Source organism: Gossypium hirsutum, chromosome A01, assembly GCF_007990345.1.
Source record: "Gossypium hirsutum isolate 1008001.06 chromosome A01, Gossypium_hirsutum_v2.1, whole genome shotgun sequence".
Lineage (NCBI taxonomy): Eukaryota > Viridiplantae > Streptophyta > Magnoliopsida > Malvales > Malvaceae > Gossypium > Gossypium hirsutum.
The window spans coordinates 22,669,286-22,679,723 of record NC_053424.1 but is presented as its reverse complement, the minus strand read 5'-3'; the positions used below and the strand labels follow the sequence as shown (position 1 = coordinate 22,679,723).

General features: G+C 36.0%; 1 long non-coding RNA gene across 1 annotated transcript; it reads left to right on the top strand.

The window, feature by feature from the left end:
- Positions 1-7,834: 7,834 nt before the first annotated feature.
- Positions 7,835-8,856, top strand: LOC121206167 (uncharacterized). The gene is made up of 2 exons (XR_005901163.1): positions 7,835-8,262; positions 8,534-8,856. It is a non-coding gene; the product is annotated as an uncharacterized lncRNA (long non-coding RNA).
- Positions 8,857-10,438: the final 1,582 nt, after the last annotated feature.

The window sequence follows — 10,438 nt, the reverse complement described above, 5'->3', positions numbered from 1 at the left end:
CTTCAAATTGCTGGAACGCCCTAGTCTCTGCTTCGACCACTTATGACCCTAGTCGCTCCAAGGCATCAGTTCTCGCCCCATCCCTGAGATACCTACACGCTGTCCTAGCCTACACCTTAACAGTACGGCGAGAGAGCACCGGCATTGTCAACACTAACGATGCCTATTTTTTATGGAGCATGACACATGGGCACGTATTTGACATTGCTTATTTTATCGCCCTCGCCATTCGACACCAGACAGAGCGACATAGGAAGGGAGTCATTTCTATTGGCCCTTATGTGACTCACCTAGCGCGGTACTTCGGTCTCCTTGACACGGCGATGTAAGCATCCTCCCTCACTCTCATTGGTCAGATGTCCCTAGAGGGCATCTCGAGTATGCTCTATATGAGGATGATCGAGCGACGACGTGGATTTGATCCTCCCTAGTATCACCTTGTCCAGTCGGCCGAGTAGAAGGACCCTGAGGACATAGCTGATGATGTTCCACCACCTCATGAGGATCCACCCTCTCAACCACCACCTATTCATCTCCCAGTTCATGCGGCTGCTTCACTCTCTGACATCTCTGAGCGTCTCACTCGATTCGAGCAGTAATATTTTCAGCACTTTGATCACATTGATGCAACCTTACATCAGATTTGTCAGCACCTTCACATCTCATCGCCACCCCCACCTCGCGAACCATCTGGCGATGAAGATTTTTGAAGATTTTTATTTATTAGCTTTATGTTTTTACTTTTATCTTTTTAAAACTACTTTTTATTTTATTTCTCTTTAATTTTAATTTTACTTCATCCTTAGGTTTTAAAATTTATATTAAGCAATTTATGTTTCGGTCATTTCTTTACGAGTAATCATGCTATTTTATATTTCCTAAAGAGTTAATTAATTCTATCGTAGTTATAAACTTAGGAATTTGCAACTCCACAGGAAAAGGTCCTCCACGACTGCCATGTCTTGCTCTACCACCAGTGGAGTATCCTCCTCCAATCTCACCCTTGCCTTAGCCGATTACTTTCCATAACTCCAATTCAAGGATTCCATATAACATTCAGGAAGTTTGAATTTTTTCCCTAACTTATGATCTTATACCTATATTTTTCAGTAAATCTATCTTTGTACATTGAGGACAATATACATCTTAAGTGTGGGGGGGTTATTTATATCATTATCAGAAAAATCTCTGAATTTTGTCTTATTCTCACGTGACTCACTCATATCACTAATAGAATGAATTTTGATTAATTTATGATTTTTATTGATATGTCTTGAATTAAAACATAGGTATTTATGCATTTATTGTTTAAACTTTAAGGAATTAAAGAATCAAGCATGATAAGTTGATTTTTGAGAATTAAAAATTTTTAGATTGTTTCCCCAAGTTTAAGTATTATCTTGAGTTGAAATTCATAGGTTTAACATCAAAAAGCCATAATTTTTGTGAGATTTTGAGTCTTTAGAGCATATATTATTTCTTTCATGCTCACTTTTATTGTTGCTATGAGTGCGTCAATATTGATTTGTTATTTTAGAACTTGCTTCGATTATGCATGTTAAGACCACACCATTTGATTTGATATGTCGAGATGATAAAGGCACTTAGGTTTAACCCACTTACTCCATAAAAGTCTACCATCATAATTAACCCTTAGTGAACCCCTTTGAGCCTAACAAGCCATTCATTGATTTACCCTCAATATTAACCCATAACCCATTATTGTTGAAATCCCCTCATTTGATCCCTATTTTTGTCGAGATTTGATTTGAATAAATTGCTTAGCTATGTTTTATTTTTGATAGTTAGAAAAGTTCTATGTTATTTTGATTTGTTCTTAATATATATATACATACATACATATTAGTAGTAATTTTTTGTTTTTGAGCTTAAGTATTTAATTCCATATTCCATGAAGAAAAGCTCAATTCTAGGATCTTCTAATTAGGAATCTAATTTGTCAGTTTTAGTATTTTTCTAGTTAGGTAATTTTTTAATTCAATCTCGATTCTAACCTTCTCTTTCAGCTTGTGACCACACCCCCTAACCAAAGCCACGTTACAACCCTCTAAAGACCTTTTGATGTATCATCTCAATATATAGTGGTGGAGATTTGATTTTCACGAAAGCCTATGGTAATAACATTTCATATTGGATGTTGAGTGCTAAATTTCTTGCCCTTAAACACCTCGAGTGATTTGAGTGAATCTTTAGTGAGGATGTGAAACTCTGTGATATTTTGAATCAAAGGTGATTACTTAGATGATGGGAGACACCTATGTTTTCGTGATTAAATGCTCAACTTGGAATGTATGAAACTTTGATGTTCTTCAAGTTGAGTTTTCAATGTATGATTACTTATGTATTATTTTGAGATACTATTGATGAGAATTATAAGTTGAGAAGAATTTATTTTGATTGTGAGTTTAGGATTTTACTTGAGGACAAGCAAACCCTTAAGTGTGGGGGTATTTGATAAGTCGTAATTTATACATATTTTTATCCCATGCTTAGCATATTTTTGGATGAATTATCATTAGATTTGTGGAATTAGATGCTCCTAATCCTTTAATTTCATGTTTTATACTTAGGTGAGCATAGGAGAGTAAAAAGAGTGAGAAACGGGCCAAAAACGGAGAAAATGGGTCAACGTGGGAAGTTAACACGGCCTGGACTTCTTCACACGAGTAGGCGACATGCCCGTGTCTATTTAACAGATTGTAACATGGCCTAAGCCACACCACACGACCGTGTCTATTTAGCAGACTCTAAACACGACGTAAGCCACCTCACACGGGCATGTCCTTGTCGAGCCAAAGTCTAGTCCTATTCAAAAAATGCCACTCTTGAGGGTTTTGAAGCATTCTAAAGCCTATATAAACACCCCAGGAGGTACCTAGAAAAGCCACACGGAGTAGGAGGCAAGGAATTACTCGAAAAAAGCTGATTGATCCATCTCAAAAGCCGGATTCTTCTTCAAGACTGAAGATCTCCCTTCAATTTCCTTCAGAGGTTTTTGGGTTTTCTTTATGTTTTGTTATTATTATTCTTCTGAGATGTTTCCTAATACACTTATGAACTAAGTCCCCTAAATAACTAAGGGGAATGAAATCTAAGACGGATCTTGTTATTATTTTCTGAATTATATGATAAATACTTGATTTGTTCTTAATTATGTGTTCTTAATTCTTGTTTTAATATTCCAGGATATTGATTTAAGTTTTGATGTGTTTATTCAGAGGAGCAAAAGTCCCTGTCTAAGAGTAGATCTAGCATAATTAAGTGGATTTGATTGCACCCCTAGACATAGGGTCACATGAATTTGTCGGATTAGGGTCAAACCTAATAAGGGAATCCATAGATTGAGTTAATGCAACACTAGGGGTTTGAATTAGAAAGAGATTTTAATTAATCAACCCAGGGTTATACGTTGTTAGTCTCGAGAGAGATAATAATGTAACTTAGGGATTTTTACGGATCGAGTCAAGTGAATAAATTGTCTGGTTCAGAGTCAAGTAACAAGTGAAGTCTAGGTGGATTTTTTCTTGGGTATTGTCCAAATCAATTAGTTTTCCCAAAAGTATTTCCCCAATTTTCTTCTTGTGCATTCTTAGTTTAGTTAATTAGTTTAGATAAAGTAAATCCCCTTATTTTTAGGCTAGATAATAAAAAGAAAGTTAATACTAGTACTTTTAGTTCCTGTGGGTTCGACATTCCAATCTTGCTATAAACTATACTACTGTTCGATAGGTGCGCTTGCCTTCATCGTGATAATAGTTAGTTTTCAAGTACGATCAATCATAAATATAAAAACTTATCACGCATACATTAGTTCTGCTGAGGACGAAGCCTTTGCCTACTCTTTTAAGCCTTGTTAAATCCTCTGTTAATTTTGTGCTTGTGTTTTAACAGCAGCAAATCCAATGAATAGGGGTTTCTTTCGTGTGGAATTTTGATCGAATCGTCGAGGTAACTGAGTAAATGTTGGATTTCGGTATTGGTTTTGTAGTTTCGTTTAGTCACGAATTAAATCTAACTCTTAGCATTGGGTTGTCGATTTTGTGGTTTTGGAAGGCTCGGGAGTGTTTTCGCTGCGAAACACTACCAGGTGTGTACTCAAAATACAGAAAAATGGGATTCAATGAAAGCCGAAAAAACCCTACTGTCGATGCCACACAAGTGTGTGGTCGCCCGTGTGGTAGGCTGTGCACGACAACACAGCTGTGTGATTAATGAAGGCCAGGCTGTGCGCAAGATATGACCATGTGATGGCCGAGGTGCGGCCGTGTGGACCGCACGGGCATGTGGGCCCAGACGGGTAGTCCACACGGGCGTGTGGGGTTTGAGCCAGACCGTGTGATCCATACGGGCCAAGGCCAATTGGGGCGTGTGGGGTTTGAGCCAGACCGTGTGATCCATACGGGACAAGGCCAATTGGGGCGTGTGGGCCACACGGGCATGTGGGCTCACACGGGCAAGCGACATGGACGTGTGGGCCCATTTAGCTAAAATGTTTCCTAAGGTTGCATGGGTCATCCAAGTCGACTGTTAACCTACTGTAGGGTCGGTAAGCATTACTTTGACCACCCTAAATCATGTGATCAACATACAATGTATGTATTGAGTATGTTAAATATATGCATGTTTACTGATCTGTATGTATGACTGATAACTAAATATTAGCATGTAAGCATGTATTTCTGTATATCTACATTGAACATGTTTAGTTGCGTCTGCATTGGGGTAGGATGATTGACTATTGGAGTAAGTGTACTGAAATGATTTCATGCCTACTATCTGGCAGCTGAGCTGCAATATTACAAATATGTGCCGCATTCGGTACGACTTGGTGTGTAGGGCTAGGTGGGTGTTTTAAACCCCACATGGTGCGTAAGGATGGTTAAAGATGGTGTGTAGAGGCTGGTGGGTAGGATACTGATTTCTTTACTGTATGCATACTTTATCTGAGATGGGCTAAGGTCCTAATTTATATTTGAGACTGTATCTGAATGGGCTAAGGCCTAAACTGTATCTGAATCTGTAATGGGCTTAGGCCCAGACTGCATTTGACTGATATCCGTTGTTTGACTGTATGTATGTCTTCTGTGGGAATTACACACTGAGTTTACGTAAACTCACCCCTTTTTGTTTTATCTATATAGGTAATCCACAGACTTAGACGAATCGGTGCAGCGGAGGGCTCAACGGTGACCACATGATTATTGAACTGTTTAAATTTCATTTATGGTTTTATTTTCTATTTGCTTTCTGGGGTATTTTTTATGTAATTTGGGACTTTTGGATTGTTTGCCTTTATTTTGGATTTTAACAGTTTTCATGAACTTCAGAACTGTAATGAAAACTCAGTTTTATTAAATACAACGTTTTTCCTAAATGCAAACGATTTTATTAAAATATAACGGTTTTAAAAGCTTCCACTATAAAAGATGTTTTTAAAGCGAATCAAATTAACGAGACCATAGTTTTGAAATTAACGAAAGATAAATAAGAGCTAATAAACAGAAATTGTTTTAACTTGATAAATTCGATTTCAAATTCCATTCCATGTGACATCGCCAGATTCGACCATAACATCTAGGCTAGGTTTGGGGTATTACATTATTTCAGCAAATCGAGCCTGTAAATTTTTTTTATTAAATTTTATGGAGTTATTGTATAGTTTTATTGAATTTGAATAAGTAAATTTATCGAACTAGTGATTAATTAATATACAAGGATTAAATTGTAAAAGTGGTAAAAGTTAATCATTTTGGATTTTTAAGCAATTGGAAGAACAATTACTATTATACTGATCGATAGTGAAAGACATTGTACAGCCAGTATTGTTATTTAGCTTAATTAAGATTAATAATTAAGATTTATTAAGCTAATTTTAGTTAATTAACAAATTAACTTAAGTACATAAAGTAAAAATTAAAAGAATCAAAAGCCAAATTCTCTTCCTATCGTCTTCCTCACCGAATAAGAAGAAAAAAAGTGTTTCAGTTTTGAACTTTTTTCCCTTCAAATTGGTAAGTTTACAAGCTGTCGAAACCATTTTTTCGAGTTAGGAAAAAATGGAGATCGACTAAAACCAAATGTGGAGTCGCACCAATCTTTTGTTTAGGTGTGATTGGGTCACCTACTAAAACATTTTGTTCCATTTAAATCCATTTTTGGTCCACGTAAAAATAAATGGGCTCGGGAGCCAGTTACGTATGAGGAAGGGTTAACACCCTCAATACACCCAGAAACTGGTACAAGATTGATTAAATGCTATCCTTAGATTTTAAAGAAGTTTCGAAACATAATTCTTATTAAAACGCTTAAGTGGTTCAAGTTCGATGTCAAAATTCTCTTGTTTTAAAGGTATGCAGTATCATATCCAGCACGATTGGACACGATCCTTTATACCTTCAAAAATACGATTGATTTTTGACTTTCAAAAGCTTGTACACTAAAAATTATAAAAGGAATATCCAAATATTTAGTCCAACGAAAAAATCACACCTAGCACAATAGGGCATGATTCCTCGAATTTCCAAATATTGCATATTGCCTTGCTTTTAACAAAGAATTTAAATAAATGGTTGTAAATTTTCTCAAAACACATTGATCTTACTGGAAATAAAATGGAATAATTGATTTCAAAGAGTTAAAAAACCACAAAACAACATTTTGTAAATCAAAGGGAAAAGAAGTGATGAATAGGGGTTAATACGCATGAAAAACGTACAATACTTGACAAGTGCTTATAACATAATCTTATTCAATCAATCAAATCAAACAAACAATTAATTTAAAATAGCAAAATTTATGAGTATGGGTGAAACAAGTAAACACGATGTAAATATACATGAAATGACGTGAGGACAATTGACTCATGACATACCAAGCAATATAAAACTGATATAACACTAAAATAGTTTCTAAAAATGATAGATAACGAGCAAATAACATATGCTAGGGCTTGAAATAATTTATAAAAGGGAAAAAAATTAAGAATATAAATATAATTAGAAACATTTGAATCAAATAAAATGCCAAATATTTAGAAATAAAACATTTATTTGAAATTTACAATATCTATACAATAAAGATAACTTTCTAAAAAAAACATAAAATATGAAAAGATTGCATGTGTATAAAATATGAAACAAAATAAATGTATATGTGAATAAATTTCAAAAACAACGATATACAAAAATAACATGGAATTAAAATATAAATCATAAGATCAAATTAACTTCATCATGCATTATGTATGTACCAATATATATTCAAACATTTAAACGAAATATTATATGAAGTGTTAAAATAAAATGATATTAAAAAAACTTCAAAATAACGATTTTATAAAAAATAAAGTAAGGTTATTAAAAAATTAATAAACAAGCGGATTTCAAAATAATAATTGTTAAAAATAAAACTTTGATTAAAATAACATATATGTACAAATATATAAAAAGATTTGAACCGGATATTATATAAAATATTGAAATTATATGATATAAAGAAGAATTTCAACGCAATTATGCAAATAAAGACAACGCGAGATTATTTGAATAAATCAACATGCATAAAAATATTAAATGAATTTTAAAATAATAAGTCATACAAATAGGAAGCTTAATTAAAATTGAATTAAAGCATAGGGGATAATTTATAAATAAAATAAGTCATTTAAAATTAAAGAGAACCAGCGCGCCACGCATGTGAATATTCAGGGGCCAAATCTGGAAATATTACAGATCCTAAAAAACAACACCTAGGTGCAGACTGAAATGCAAAGACATGCAGATTCTAGGGAAAATTTGAAATAAAATAAAATGTAAATAAAGATCAATTTAAAGGTCTGCGCGAAGACGAAGGTCTAGTCGCGCAATTTGACCATTCGAAGTGCCAAAGTGCAGATCCAGCATATGGATCGGGTCTGCGCGCGGATCTTCCCAACTCTACACGGCACCGTTTCAACCTCTGCACAAAATCAAGCCTAAAAAAATCATAAAATCCAACATTCAGACACTTAAGAACAAATTAAAATAAAAAACCTACAGTCTATCTCCCTTATTCATCCGGCCGAACATTAGGCACCTTTCAACTGCCGTTTTGCCTCCATATTTGGCTGGCGGTCATCAAGCGAAGGCCAAATCTGGCCCTATTCGACCACGAATCCAAGAGCCTTGCTCAAACGCTTCAAGATCCTCGTTTAGGCTTCGATTACGACGAAGCAAGCAAGGACATGAAGGAACCAACATTAAGGTAAGTCCCTTTTCCCTATTTTTTTCTGTAAAAAATCTATATGCAGGAACAAAGAAGGAAAAAAAAACTAAATTAGAACATGGAAAAATGAATATGAAATCACCTTAGTTTCATTTCTTTTTTCTTTTTTGTATCTAGTATTTCGTAAATCCCCTTTTATAGTACATTCAATGGCTTTTTATAGCCGGATTTTACAGTATAAATAAAAGAAAAAAATCTATTTTCTTTCTGTCATTTGTTGTTATCTGCTGACTGCTGTTGTGGTTGTTAGTTCGTTGCAGGTGTGCATGGCATGGAGGAGTTATTCGTGGGCGTGGAGCATGGCGTACGTGAAAGAATCGGTTGGAGGCTGTGGCGGTTCGTTGACGTGAAGGCCTGCTTCTAGGCTAACAAGCGGCGGCACAAGGAAAAGAAACCCTTAGGGTTTTTGCTCAAAAATGTCTTGGGCCATTTGGGCCTGTCTTAGGATAATTGGGTAGGGTTTCAATTGGGTTAAGCTTATTTGGGTTAATTTGCTTGTATATGGGCTAGATAATTGGGTTTGTAACATGGACATTGAATTGCTGATTATTGGGTTTTATTTTGTTTTTATTATTTATTATTTTGGTTTTGGTATGGGCCCGGGCGAAATGGGCCTATTACAGCTACCCCTATTTGCTCATTGTCGTGCAACGAGAATAGAGCAAAGACTTCAAATAGGGCCAATTTTGCCTGGTTTTACTAAATCTTGACTGTAACTTTAGGTAAATAGGATGGTGACTTAAATCTGCTCCATTGCCAATACATGGAGATAAGATTCGCCATCCTTAATTTTCTCTACATCTGCTTAGGGAGATAAGATCTTCAATCTTCAGTCTACTTCCTTGCTACATCAGGAAGATAAGACTACAATTGCCAACCTGCTCTCTTGCTACCTCAGAGAGATAAGGCTAGTGGTAAAATCTGCTCCATTGCCGATACATAGAGATAAGATTCACCATCTTCGATCTGCTCCACTACTGCTTGGGGAGATAAGATCTTCAATCTCCAGTCTGCTTTCTTGCTACCTCAGAAAGATAAGACTTAATCTTTAACCTGCTCTCTTGCTACCTCAGGGAGATAAGATTGGTAAAATCTGCTCCATTGCCAATACATAGAGATAAGATTCACCATCTTTGATCTGCTCCGATACAACTTTAGGGAGATAAGATCTTCAATTTTCAGTCTGCTTTCTTGCTACCCCAGAAAGATAAGACTCATTCTTCAACCTGCTCTCTTGCTACCTCAGATAGATAAGGCTAGTGGTAAAATCTGCTCCATTGCCGATACATGGAGATAAGATTCACAGTCTTCGATCTGCTCCGCTGCAACTTCAGGGAGATAAGATCTTCAATTTTCAGTCTACTTTTTTGCTACCCCAGAAAGATAAGACTCATTCTTCAACCTGCTCTCTTGCTACCTCAAAGAGATAAGGTTGGCGGCAAAATCTGCTCCATTGCCGATACATGGAGATAAGATTTGCCATCTTTGGTCTGCTCTACTACAACTTTAAGGAAATAAGACCTATCACTTCAACTTGCTCCACTGCAACTTCAGGGAGATAAGTTCAGTGGTAAAATCTGCTCCATTGCCGATACATGGAGATAAGATTCACCATCTTCGATCTGCTCCGCTACTGCTTAGGGAGATAAGATCTTCAATCTTCAGTTGTTTCCTTGCTACCTCAGGAAGATAAGACTACAATCGCCAACCTGCTCTCTTGCTACCTCAGAGAGATAAGGCTAGTGGCTTAAATCTGCTCCATTGCCGATACATGGAGATAAGATTCGCCATCTTCGATCTGCTCCGTAACTGCCTAGGGAGATAAGATCTTTAATCTTCAGTCTGCTCTACTACAATCTTAAGGGGATAAGACTTGTACATTGAGCCTGCTCCACTGCAGCGTCAGGGAGATAAGGTTTGTTATGATCTGCTCTATTGCAACTGACACTTCAACCTGATCCACTGTAACTTTAGAGAGATAAGTTTGTAATTTTCGATCTATTCTGTTGTAACTTCAGGGATATAAGATCTGACTTCACCGATGTTACTACACCGTCCTTTGGGGAACATGTCCTGTAGACTCGATTTTATATGCGCATGTTTATGCCCAATGATTAGGATGCTATGATTGAAATGAATCCAATGCTCCTAACTA